This window comes from Salminus brasiliensis, chromosome 3, assembly GCF_030463535.1.
Source record: "Salminus brasiliensis chromosome 3, fSalBra1.hap2, whole genome shotgun sequence".
NCBI lineage: Eukaryota > Metazoa > Chordata > Actinopteri > Characiformes > Bryconidae > Salminus > Salminus brasiliensis.
Genome location: NC_132880.1, coordinates 8104169 through 8118549, shown reverse-complemented (window position 1 = coordinate 8118549; position 14381 = coordinate 8104169).

Genomic DNA, 14381 nt, shown 5'->3' with positions numbered 1-14381 from the left:
AGCAGCTAGAGCCTGAGAGAGCACAATTGGCCTGGCTGTCTCTTGTGTGACACCGGCCGACATAGGCGTCTGCTAGCCATTGTATCAGAGCTGGGTACCTATTGCTTTCTTCTGAGTGTGTTAGTTGCAGCCAATCAGCATTGACAGGTCAAGCTCTCCAAATGAATCAGCTTAAACAAGCAAGTCTGTTTGAGACTACTTATCAGTGATGTAGACGCAATGCTAACTGCTCACCAGCTAAACTAACTAAAGAAGCAAACTTTGACTGGATGACAAAAATAACAATTCCGTTAAAAACAGCGTGGTCACATACTGCCTCTCCTGTCTGTCCGGTCCATCTTCGCGTCCACGGCCGAATGGTGGCGAAAACAGCTATGGCAGCAGGCTGCTATATCAAAGGCCTCGTCAGCTCTCAGGGAGAGTGTGTAGCCTGTGGCTGAGCTGAGGCACCTCGGGGCTCGCTGGCTGGGCCCCGGAGCTTCCAATCACACACGCTCATGTCACCCTGCGGCATCAGTCTCAAACACTTACACTCAAAGGCAGAGGTGTTTGCGCAGCTCACAGCACTGCCTCCGCCACAAATAGAGCACACTGGCAGCCTGGCTGCTGCTGGAAATATACACCACTGCTGCGAAGTTTACAATCGCTTGTCAGATTGGTCATCTTTTGATGTTTTACTTCGTAATAAGGTGGTAGATGATGGTATTCACATTCTGACATTTCAAGTATTATTCGAATGACCTGAAAATCCTCAATTCTGAGTAATGTACTGGAGCTATTTATTTACAGTGATTTTAGTCAGAGTCCTGCTTCAAGATTTGATCAGCCCTTTTTGGAAAGTGAGGCATTCTGGATATTCATTTTTATTATGGCATCATTCTTGATGCGATGCAGTTTATCTTGCAGAGTCATCTTAAAAATGTATTATTTATAGATTCCTGCAAATGAATTGAACATATTCTTCTAACATATTAGGATTATTTTACACATTTGTCCAACACAAAATCATATTATTGATGTTATTTAAACAAATATTATGAGACCACTTACTTTTTTTCCTTAAATTTGCATTTCTACATGTATGGCTAATATTTTATTCCAGGCATTTCATCAAACAAAAGACTAATGGAGAGACTGCCAAGACATGAGAGCTATGATTGGCAGTCAAGGTTATTTCACCATAGTGATTTCTGAATGCTCCCAAAGTTCAAATATTAGTACTGTGTTGTTTAAATTTGCATTATAATTATTAAAATAATTTCTGGGCATTATTTGAGCTGTTGTTTTTGAGCAGTTGTCATTTCTGCAAATAAATGCTCTAAATAGCAAATATTTTTATTTGGAATTTAGGGGAAATGTCCATGGTTTATGAAATACAACACGAATGTTAATTTTCTCTAAACACATTGCCTATAAATGATCATGTAGGGTAATCTTTTAATTTCTTCAGAGCTGTTTATAGATTCTTTATAGTAAAAAAAATTGACACAATAGATAACAATAGTTACATACAATAGATAACAATAGTTAGTTGTCTTCACAGTGATTTATAGACCTTAGTTTTCCTTACTTTTTTCCCTTCCTTTATTCCTTATGTGAAAAAGCATTGCTTTGCTTTTGCCCTTAAACAGCTTATGGCCCGCCGGCCACTAACTTCTATTACCAAAGAATAGCAACACCAGTTTGTACAGAAGTCCCTGTAGTTACTGAGTAATACACCATAGTGTGTAATAAGCCTTGAAGTGTTAAAAGAACCATATATACGTTTTCCAGTATAATTTAATAGTTCTTTGACTGTTCATGGTTCTATATGAAATCACTGCCCTATACAATTAGCATTTTTCTAATAGTATAGCGAAACACAACACAACCAAAGAGCAACACACTCTTAACAGCAGTTAGTCATTATAAGAGGGCACTATATTCAGTGGTGAACCTTGGCCAATAGACCCAGGCCTTCAGTTCAGGTCACAAATTTCAAAATTCTGTCAAAAAAGAAGGAAGGATAGGAAAGGAAGAAAAATAATCTGCACAATAATTCTGCTAAACTGCTGCTAAACCTGCTATGGGATACTAGCAGTATGCCAGCGCAAAATTAATGGGAATGCACTTGATCCCTGTTGAGAAATAACTGAATTGGAAGATCTGTACATACACTATCTGGGCAAAAGTATTAGGACACCCGCTCATTCATTGTTTCTTCCGAAGTCAGGGGTATTTAAAAAAGAGTCTATTCTGCTTTTGTTGGAGGGACTGTCTCTACTGTCCAGAAGAAGAAGGCTTTCTACTAGATTTACTAGAGGTCAGCGACAAGAGCGTTAGTGAGGTCAGGATGTTGGATGTTCACCTCCTCATCTCATTCCCAACTCAACCCAAATAGAGCACCACCATCATTCCAGAGAACACAATTCCACTACTCCACAGCTCAATGCTGGGGGGCTTTATACCCCTCTAGCCACACCTGGTATTAGAAATGGTGCCAATAGGTCCTATTCTATTGGGAGTAATTCTCCACAGGGACTAGACACAAGCCGTGTAAGTGCATTTGCACATCTTTGTCAGCAATGGGTACAACTTCAAGCAGCTAGATGCATTCATTAGAAGGTATGTCCACAAATATTTGGACATATAGTCCAATATAGCATATGGTTCAAGCCATGGTCCTCAAACTGGTCCTCAGGCACCAACAGATGGTCCAGCAATTTTGCTCCAAAATTTATCCAAAATATAAAATGGACAGAGCAAAAATCTGGAACATCACAATGGACGATGTGAGGCCTATTAATAGCTGTATTTATCAGTACCACTATTAGGCTTGGGAAAATAGAGAAAGCACTACTTATATACCTGCTTGAACTCTACAAATCTATGTTTGTCGGTCACCATAGCAGCACTGCCTGATTAGAAATACTGTCCAAGCTGTGGGCTGATAGCAAGCTGCTCTGGTGTTGAGGAGAAAAAGAAAAGAGAAAAGAGAGGAGGGCAGGGTTGGTGTGTATGACGGTTACATTGGACGGCGCCGCGCTTGGTGTGGGCAGCAGGCAGATGGACCGTTGACACTGACATGGGGAGAAACAACAAAGTCGAACAGACAGGCATAGGGGGAGGGGATGATGAAGGAATGAAAAAAAAGGATACATCCTCCTCCTCTCTGACATTCTGTTGGGCTTGACCTTACCAGGCTGGAGCGATGTCAGAGCTGGAGTACGGACCGTCAGCCTCATCTTCAGCTAAAGGCTCTCAAACAGCTCGCTTAGCTCCGAGCCTAGCGCTAGTCTACTATATAGCCTGCGGCTTCAGTGACGGCTGCTTGTTTAAAGCAGAGACGCACTGGCCTTAAGTAAAGGCCTTAGACATAGGCCTGAAATTTAAATGAAGGCGACCCAGAAATGCGACATAATGAGATCGGCGGGATAAAAAAAAGGGGGTTATATTTCGAGAACCACACCTATAGGCCTATTTTATGAAGATAAGGTTTGTGAGTTAAAGTACCATGCCTAATGCCAAGTGTGGGCTAGGGGGCACTGAGCTGTGGAGCAGCGGAACTGTGTTCTCATGAATGATGGTGGTGCTCTGTCCAATACTTTTGAGATAATTTGGGGATGAGGTGGGCTGGTGATCATCCAACATCCTGACCTCACTAATGCTTTTGCCACAGGACGCAATCAAATCCACACAGCAATGCTCCTCCAAAATCTAGCTGAAAACATTCTTCTAGAGACAGTTACTCCCAATACTATTGTCCAATTAGTGTATCATTTAATCCTGTCCAAAGTCAACAATTCAGGATGAATCCTTAAGGCTGTCAATTGTCACGGACTGGCTGTAAGACTCACGCAATTGTTTTTAGTCTCAAGCGCTCACGTCACACTTGCCATTTATTACGCTTTTCTTTTTTACAACAACTCCAAAACACCCTCCAGATGAATGTGACTACAGCTGAACTTCTGGATTTCTGAATAAATGAAAGTACCTACTGATGTTGAGTGATATTAAGGACAATGGCTAGCTTGGTTTGAAATTAAATGTCAAATTTATGTCAAAATTAAAAAGTTTAAGGAATTCACAAACATTTTAGCAGTACTACTGCAGGCATCTAACCCTTCAGTCGGTAAGGCCTCACAGGGCAAAAAAAGCTTATACAAAAATGAGTCTATTTAACAATCCTGCATAACAGTGCATGAATCCACAATTTCTAAAGTTCTCCATTAGGTTTTGCACATGTGTAGGACTGTCCATTTCTGTGTGTTTTTCTATGTATTTCTTGCTTGTCTGTGATACTCTGTGTAATGACAATGACAAGAGTTATTGGGTTCTTGAAAAGAGATTTACAAGTGTCATTTATTTAAATGTATTATTTTTATTATTATTATTATTATTATTATTATTAGCAGTTTTAGTAGTAGTAATAGTAGTAGTCGTAGTAGTAGCAGTAGTATCAGTATTACAGGTCAATTTCAGGTCAAATTTATGCAGAAATACCAACAACAACAAAACGTGTTAGGAATTCACAAACCTTCTAGCATCACTGTATATTAAATACTACTGCAGGCATCCAAACCTTCAGCCTATGAAAGCACATAGTGAACAAAAGCCTGCTTCTACAAAAATGAGTCCTAGAGTCCTAGATCAACAAGCCTGCCTAGCAGTACAAGAATCTGCAGATTCTAATGTACCTGATGAGTGTCAATATTCAAATGTAAGTAATATCAGTAATATCCTTCTGAATCTGACAGGCTGCTCTTTAGAAAACAGCATGTGAATGAAGGTGTATTCCCTGATTACAAAAAATCAGCTCCTAAATAAACAACCCAGGATTACAGTGAATGACCTCTCACCTACTATTGTGCCAAATCCAGCCAATACTCGAATGCAATCACACATCGCAAGCGCATTAATGCTCTAATTATCTCAGGCAGCCCATCCTTCAGCGAGTGAGGCCACACAAGATCTGTTGTCATTAGGGCCTACCGGCGTACGCTGTTTCTAAGTCTTACAGCTTATTGAGTCATCCAGCAACAATTACAGTGAGCCAGTCCCTCATAGTGGCCATCAGCTCCCATGGGAGATGGAAACGAGCTTTCATCCGCGCAAAGCCTCGTCTGACCAGCCTACAACACAGACTACCCACCAGGCTTTTGTTTTTCATCTTTGTATCTCTCGCTCTTGCTGGTTCTTTCACATACACACACACACACACACACACCCATATATACACACACCAAAACAACTGGCCTCACAGCTCCCACGCACAAGCCCTGCGCTGTGCTACTCTGGGGGTCATTTAACCTCTTTCTGAATACCGTACTGAGATAAACCAATCTGCATTGCATTTAGGACACATTTGAGACTATCATCTTACATCAGCATCAGCATCATTATTATCATCTTCATCATTGTTTTTATTTGTGTAACATCCAGGAATAAAGGCTAGAGATGGCTCAATACTGATCTAATAATAAAATTTAGCTTTATTGTCATTATACTAATACAGGGTTGTACAGTACAGTGGGATGCTGTTAGGCTAAATCTCTGGTCTGAAGACTGCAAGAACAATAGAAAAAACACAAGACAAGGCCCATAGATAATACATTCAATACAATAAATACTGTCTCTTAAACCTGGCTCTGATGTTCCTGTACTCTTCACTAAGCTATGAAATACCTTATGTTTGAACTTATCCTCATATTACATCTGGGGTCCTCTATAAGGGTGCCAAAGAATGCATTTATTGAGTATTTGAAGTTGTATAAATAGTAAGTATGTGCTTTCAGATGGGGTGAAAAAAAGCTCAGCTATCTTTTTACAATTTACCACCCTGTTACTTTGCCTCAAAATAAAATGTGTGGATTTTCCTTTAACAGCAGGGTTAATAAGTAACATGGTAAACTCCACTTTTTTTGGTTGGTTTAGGCCACTACCACGGTCTCACTGAAGCTGCATATCATAGCACAGTTCTCTGCTGTTTTATCGTTATGTCCTAGGTAAGCTTTTAGCCGTGCCTCGCTTCCCCATGTTTGGCTCTCTCGACTCTTACCGGTATCTTAGCCAGTATCTGAGGTGTGTTTAGCTCTAGTTTGGTAGTCAGCTGACGCAGTCTAGCTTGTTTTTGAGAGAGCGGATGATGGAGAGAAGAGATGGTAAAAACTAGCATGGGCTAGAATTAGCTTATAGTCCAGGGCAGAGCTCTCTATCTGCAGACACTAACACAGTAAAAGCCGCGGTCTCGAGGCCTGCTTCACATTGCAACCCTTGCTGAATTTGGAGGTGATGAGCTGCTCTCCAGTATCAAGAGCAACATGTTCTCCTCAGGTCGCTGTTGCTTTTAATGGGATCGCCAGGGGGTCATGTTGGGGTTTGGTTATCTAGACCTACTTTTTAATGGCAAGACAACAGTGTTTGATGTTAGGGGTTTGTCAGTTCCATGTACTGAACTCTCACTATTCCACTAAGCCAAGAAAAATGTTGTCATTCTAGGCCACCTTCAAGGAATAATATATACAACATTCTTTTATCAGCTAAAAGTTTCAATGAGCTTTTAGCTATTACAATGAATGAATGTCTAATTACATCATGCTTTGGCTATCTCCAGCCACAACTGCGGCTAAAGGTTCACTGCAACAGAGAAACATATGATAGCACCACGAGAACGGTATATTCAAAGGCAAGGGTGAACGCAGGGAGTCTTTTTTTAAATTTGAATGTCTGTAAAGGTCTGGTGGAGCGGGTTCTTTCATTTTGAGATATAACACTAAATGGTGGACCACCCATTGAGGTCTATCCATAGGGAAGAGTCAGGCACAAATGAAAGTAGGGGAAAATGTAACATAGATATGTGAGGTAGTTAAACAGGTCCTAATCAAATTCAGAAAAGTTCATGTTGGAAGTTTTGTTTTTTTTTTTAATCCAAAGATTCATTAGAAATTTACTACAGAGATTATAGACAATATACTGTGTATACTACATATACTATATACAGTCATGTAAAAAAAATCAGGACATTTAGAATTAGAATTTAGACTTTTTTTGTATATTTAAACACATGGTCATCTTTAAGATCTTTGAACAATACTGAGAGATTGAAGTCATATTTATTACTTCTTCAGATGCCTAAAATGAGAATCAGGTGCAGAACATCAGCTGCAGATGATCAGAACATGGTTAGAGAGGATTCTGGAGGAGCCTGTCTTCATTAAACCTCAGACATTTAGTTTGGTTGGTTTGCTCTTGACTGTTGGAAGTGATTGGTGTCTGACAATGGTGAGATCCTAAGAGCTCTCTGAGGCCTTCAGAAAGAAGGTTGTAAATGCAGATAAGTCTGGGAAGTGGTTTGAAAATATCTCAGAATGATCAGAAATCAGCCGTTCCACTGTCCGCAAAATAATTTATAAGTGGAGAATATTTAAAACATCTGCCAACATGACCAGGTCAAAACATCCCAGCAAGTTCAGCCTAAGAACAGACCACAAGATGCATTAAAAGGCCTCCAATAATTATAAAATATCACCACTGGACCTACAGGTAGCTCTTGTCACAGATGATGTCAATGTACAGCATCTTCCATCATGGAGTCAAGGCTGCAAGGAAGAAACCCTTGCTGTCAAAAAAGAAAAAAAGCATGAAGGCAAGACTCAAGTTACTTAGTAAGGATATTGTTCCAAAGGTCTTGGTATTTATCTTCTGGTACCCCTGGTCCTCTGGGTGTTCTCTGGCAGGCTTTGGTCTTGAATTTTTTTAAATAAATAATTTCTTTGCCAAAGATTTCACCCTTTTTCTCCCAATTTAGTCTTACCAATTAACCCACCCACCTGTTTGTAGCTCTTCCTAGCACTAGCAATGCTTCCAACACTAGAAGGATTTGGACTTTGCCTCTCAAACATGCGGCGTCCCCCCCCCCTGTGGCATCTGCTCATCACTTAAGAGTAATGATCGGAGAGAGCGCCATCTACCCACCTGGAGAGAGCACAGACAGCTGTGCTCTCTCTGACTTTAACTGCTGATGGCAAAGTAGCACAGCTCTGAATTCGAACTCACAACCCCTAGGTCATAGCGGTGACACATTAGACCACTGAGTCAATTGAAGCCTACTGTCCTGATGTTTTTCTGACAGCTAAGGTGAGCAGACATGAGCAGCACACACAACAGGACATTCCAGAGCAAGGATTGAAGGATACCACGGGTACCAAGGATCTGTGCACCACCTTATATAAGTACTGTTACTCAAATACGCTCAGTAGTGCTGTGACTCTCCCTACCTTAAAGCCTGGAGATGCTAATTTATCTGAAGAGCCGTATGGATGGAAGAGTTAAGCTATTTCTCTTTCCCTTGCCTTTTTATTCCTGTCCTTTCTTCAAACGTGTCAGATTTTAAAAGTCCTCCCTGAGGAGAACGGGGACCATTTGAGGAGCATTATAAAAATATTATTGACCTTTGCAGCGTGGCACTCCGGCAGGCCCGGAAACAGCCTTTAAGGACTGCACTCCACATAGGAGGTATTATTAACATATGCAAGGCTTAATAAATGCTCTGTCACTTTATTAAAAAATTTAAGTACAACAGTATAATTTTTTATGAACCCATAAAAGGGGAGGAGTGGGGGGGTTACTCGTATTAATTTTTCCCCCCCTCTTCTGTGCACGGTGAACTTTCCGAGCACTCTCTTATAGGTTATGTAATAATTTCTGCTTTGTGTGAACTGCCGGTTATATATTTCAGGTCTTTGCTCATCCTAAAGAAAGCAGATGAAAAGCAGTGGCCTGGTGCTGCACCAGGATGGGTGGCATTGATTTTTTTTTTTTTTTTTTAACCAATATGACCAGGGTGCCTAAGGCAAGGTAGCTAATCTAGCTCCCCTATGTAGCTAGAAAAGAGAAAAAGAGAGAGACACTGAGAGAGAGAGAGTGTGTGTCATGGTGGGCCACCTCCACTTCTCCATGGTAACGCGCAAAACGAGGGATCGTAAATGGAGGAGAAAAAAGGGTGTAATGAGGGGTCATCCACAGGCCAGAGCCAGGCCAAAGGGACAAGAGAATGAGGCCCTTTCTGTCCTTTTCCTTCCTCTCTCCATGTCTCCTCTTTTTCGATTGCTCCTCTGTCCCTTTTGATCTCCTTTTAACCAGTTCCCTGCAATCCCCAACGACCCCCCTCCCCTTTCCGTGCCCCCCACCCCTGCACTCAGTATGGATGGAGAAATAAGATTTTACTCCTTCTCCTCCTGCCAAATCCCTTACCCTGCATTTAGAATAGAGAAGAAGGCCTCTTTACCTTTTAGACTCTGTTGCTGTTGGATGGAAGCGAAGGGAGAAGTGCCCGGCCCGCTCTTTCTCTCTCTCTCTCTCTTTCTCTCATGCTCTATCTCGCTCTCCCTCTCTGAAAATAGAGTCAATCTGTCACAGGTTGAAAGAGGGCCCACACTGGCCCCTTAGAGGACTTCAAAGGCAGGCCACTCAGGCAGGTGCTGCAGACAGAACAGCACTTATCCTGGAGATTTCTCTCAGCTCAGCTTCAGAGAGGATTCACACGCCGACTTTACATTAACTCAAGCACCGCTGCTCCACACACACAGACATGCCGTTTTTGCTGTACATGACGTTGGCCAGAGCAAGTTGGGTTTATTTACATGGCTCATTTAAAGGTGCACGTATTTGTCACTGTACAGTGCGCACTGTACAGCGAAATGTGTCCTCCGCATTTAACCCATCTGGTAGTGAACACACACTCACACATTAGGGTACACACACTATGATATTGGTGGGCAGCCAACTCCAGCGCCCGGGGAGCAGAGAGGGTAAAGGGCCTTGCTCAAGGGCCCAACAGTGGCAGCTTGCCGAGCCCGGGAATCGAACCCACAACCCTGTTATCGATATCCCGGCGCTCTAACCGCTGAGCCACCACTGCCACTGCCATTTATACAAAAAGGGTCAATTCAAAGTGCTGTACATATATAAAAACATATCATCTATGATCTATAACAACCTTTAATGTCGATTTCCAGTCCAATTTAAAGTCTTTTCCAGCACCCTACACGAGGAAATTCAACACCTGTAAGGTTTTAATCAGTCCATGGAGTGGCAGTCCAAGCATTTAACCTCCAAGAGTAATTCATTAAACCCTGGATATCAGTTAAACTCGGGTCATTTCCTATACCCATGAGGAGGATCTCTTCGTTACCGCCTTTTGCTGGATGAATGGCAGCTGTGTCTACACTTTGAAGTAATACAAAGAAACCTATCCTAAGATATCTTTCACCAATATCCATCCAGCTGTTAAATTGGGCATATCCCAGGTTAGCCTCACCCAGTACAGTTTAACTGCTAGTCACCCCATCACAGAAGGGAACTTATCACTCAAGGGAACTGGAGACTACAGCCAGACATAATGTAGATGACATGGGAAATGTTTGAAAGAGTTGATATGGACCTTTTTGCAGGTGTTCAGTCGTCTCAGACAGGCTGCAGAGCCTCAATGGGCCAGGATACTCTGGCACACATTTGGCCCCATGGCCTACTGTGCTACATACCTTGCTAGAATATTCTATGCTAGATATTCTGCTCAGACGGTAGACCTTTTAAGAAGCCTATTCATTGTGATGTTGTTGGAATAAGACTGCTGTTGTGTTTACAATGTCCCTGGTGGCCTGTACCTCACATGTCCTTAACTGTGTCAACTCATTCATTTACGTAAGCCTGAAATTAATAAGCTTCCTGGACTGAAAATAAATCACCTTGCGATGTTTAAGAGAGGTGGTACAGTGCAGTGAATGTTTTGTACGATGTGTGGAAAAGCAGATGTTAATGATCAGCTGTTGAGAAGTCACTTTATGCCAAATCAAGTCACGAGCCTCTGTGGTTCGAGTCTGAGTCGAACCTCGAGTCTCAGTTGTCTCTCAGTTGTCTCTGCATGTCTGAGTTGAATCTTGAGTCTCTGGGGTGAGAGTCAAGTGTCTGTGGTGGAGGTCGAGTGGCAAAAAAAGATGTAGCTAAAGCCATAGTGTGCAGGAAGTAGATATATCTACAGGTGTATGGAAGCGTACGGTCATCCGGGTCTACCAGCAGTGGCAAAAAGTCCCAATCTACAGGAAATTCACGTCTGAATTGTGGCTGAAAAACTGACAGACAGGGGCTTGTGAGTGAAAATTGCTTCGCTTTTAGACAAGAAAGGACAAGGACAGGTCCTTCACAACCAATTTCTAAAAGAATACTCCATAGGGAACAGCATAGCATGAGCATTTTGCTCACTTCTGCTCAGGAATGAGGAGAACGTCCTGTAGACTGAGATTTCTGCCACTGCTGGTAGACCTATATGACCGTATGCTTCCATGCACCTTCAGATTTAGCTACTTCCTTCACACTATGGTCTTCGGCACGCCCAAAGGCAATCACTCCTTTTTGCCAACCATTACCATCTGCTTAAGATTTTTTTTTTCCCCACGTCCAACGAGACATTCATATCACTGTACCACCCGTCAGACACCCCGCAGGTACTTATAGCCCAATCATCCACATGCAGCGCCATCTGCAGGAGCCTGAAGTTACTACCACCTTAAACTTGCAAGGTAACTAATTGCGCAGGGATCTTATTAATCTAGCAAACTGTTTGCAGTTTATTAATCAATAAACATACACCCCGTTTTATGAGAGCTAGCAGCTGACTGTTTCTCTGAGAAAATGACAAGTCCTGTAGAAGTAATGTCACATCACTGGACGATGGCATCAATGGATGAGTGACAGGCTGGAAATATCTTGTTGGATAAACAAAGCGATGGGAGAACGAATGTCTTCCTGCTCATTTGAGCTAACGAGCGAGTGGAGAGATTGAAGGTGTAATCAGTGAACACCGCCGCGCATCCTTTTTGTGTGTGAAAATGTGAAACCATTTTTATCCAGCTTCCTGTGATAATTGCTTTCTGATGCGCCATTTATCTTTATCTCCCTTCTCCTTTCTTCCCTCCCCCTCTCTACCTCCCCCCCTCTCTCCCTTCTTCCCTCTCACTGACTTGTTTAAGCCTCCATCCCTCAGGTATTTTAATTAGTCTAACGAGATCTAATTCAACAAATCTCAACATGTGATGAAAACAAAAAGTGTTTTATCATGTTAACTTTCCTTTCTCATACACAAAGGTTTCCTTTGTCTGCTGCCATGCGGCCCTTGCGTCTGAAAGGGGTGGGCTGTGTTTCGGTGTTTGTAGGACAAGGCAGGTGGGCGCCTGCTCTCCAAAGTGCTCTGTGATGTGTTGATGACAGTGTCGGTTTCCAAGGAGGAGATTTAGAGCAATTTAAGGTGACCAATAAGGCCGCTGATGTGTTTTTCTCTGAGAACCGTGATCAGTCGTGACAGGACAAGGGATTCTGAGAGAATTCTAGGATCTGTCTCAAATCAAATACTTCCGTAGGCTGCTTGCCACTTCTAGAGCAAGTAATGCTTTCCCACAGGGCAGTTTCGCAGGATGTAGTGTTCTGTTAATGCTTAGATGATGGACTAGAACCACAAAAAAATGAAGTGTGGATCAGTGGGAGCTGTTCAGAAGTCATTTCATGCCAAGTCAAGTCACGGGCCTCTGAGGTTTGAGTCCAAGTCCAAGTCCAAGTCGAGCCTCGAGTCTCTGGATGCATTTCTGAGTTGGGTCTTGAGTCTCGAGGGTGAGAGTCAAATGTCTGGGATGGAAGTCGGAATCTGGAATCAAGTCTTGAATCTCTGGTGTTTAAATCTGAGTCAGGTCTCAAGTCTCTGGATCAAAGTCAGCGTCAGGTCACAGGTCGTTGGGGTTCCAGTCTGAGTCAAGTCTCAAGTCTCTGGATGAAAGTCAGTGTCAGGTCACAGGTCTCTGGGGTTTCAGTCCAAGTCAAGTCTTGAGTCTCTGGATCAAAGTCAGCATCAGGTCACAGGTCGTTGGGGTTCCAGTCTGAGTCAAGTCTCTGGATCAAAGTCAGCATCAGGTCACAGGTCTCTGGGATTCAAGTCTTAGTCAAGTCTTGAGTCTCTGGACCAAGCTCAGGGTCAAGTCACAGGTCTTTGGGGTTCCAGTCTTAGTCAAGTCTTGAGTCTCTGGACCAAAGTCAGGGTCAAGTCACAGGTCTTCGGGGTTTCAGTCTGAGTCAAGTCTCAAGTCTCTAGATCAAAGTCAGCGTCAGGTCATGGGCCTCTGAGGTTTGAGTCCAAGTCCAAGTTGAGTCTTGAGTCTCTAGGGTGAGAGTCAAATGTCTGGGGTGAAAGTTGGGAATCAAGTCTTGAAACAGTGTTTAAATCTGAGTCAGGTCTCGAGTCTCTGGGGTTTCAGTCCAAGTCAGATCTTGAGTCTCTGGACCAAAGTCAGCATCAGGTCATAGCTCTCTGGGGTTCCAGTCTGAGTCAAGTCTAGAGTCTCTGTGTGCAAGTTTGAGTTAAGTGTCTAGTCTCTGAGGATGGAGCCCGAGTCAAGTCTTGATTCTCTGCATGCAAGTCCAAATTCAGTCTTGAGGCTCTGGGGTTTGAGGCTGAGTCAAGTCTTGAGTTCCTAGTTGCAAGTCCAAGTCAAGCCCTAAGTCTCTAGGGTGTGAGTTCTGGTCAAGTCTTATATCTCTGGATGCAAGTCGGAGTTAAATCTGGAGTTTCCTGAGTGCAAGTCTGAATCACACATTGAGTGCAAGTCCAAGTCGAGTCTCAGCTTTCTAGGGTTCGAGTCTTAAGTCTCTGGATTGTGAGTTCAAGTCTCAAGTCTTTGGGATTGAGTGCAAGTTAAGGCTTTTTATTGGTCACAGGTAACCCCCTACTAAAACCGGTAGCTTAGAGACAATTTTAGACTGTAGACAGAACTGAAGGACTACATGCAGCAAATGTGGGTTTAAGAATGAAAGGCAAAGCAGCTTAAAACGACCAGCGTAGAGCTTTTCTTTGATGGTATAACTAGTCTACCAGTAAGTGGTATCACACTCACACACACACATTCCTGAGAGAGAGAAAGATGTCATACAACCCACAGTCTTCAACCGACATGTCGCACACAAACCATCCTTGACAGCCCCAGGCCCCGCTGCCCATTGTTCCCCCCCTTGCTTAATTGAGATGCGTAAACATTGACAGAACTCATTTACTGCAATGGAAAGGTGTGTTCCTCTCCACATTACACAAATTGTTACAACAATAGCAACACACACACACACACACACGTCCACACACACATTATTTCTCGGTTCACTAAACGGAGATGCTCTTGTAGGTGTTTATATGCAAGGTGAGGCATGATTCAAGGCTGGTCTTACTTACAGAGCAGGCTGGTAGGTTGGTATGCTAGCTAAACACCTTTTAAGTGCAATAGCACTTTGGATTTATTGAGAGAAGGGCCTTTATGTTCCGTTAACTCACTTAACCACCTGCCAGACTCCATACGTGAACTTCAGTTCAG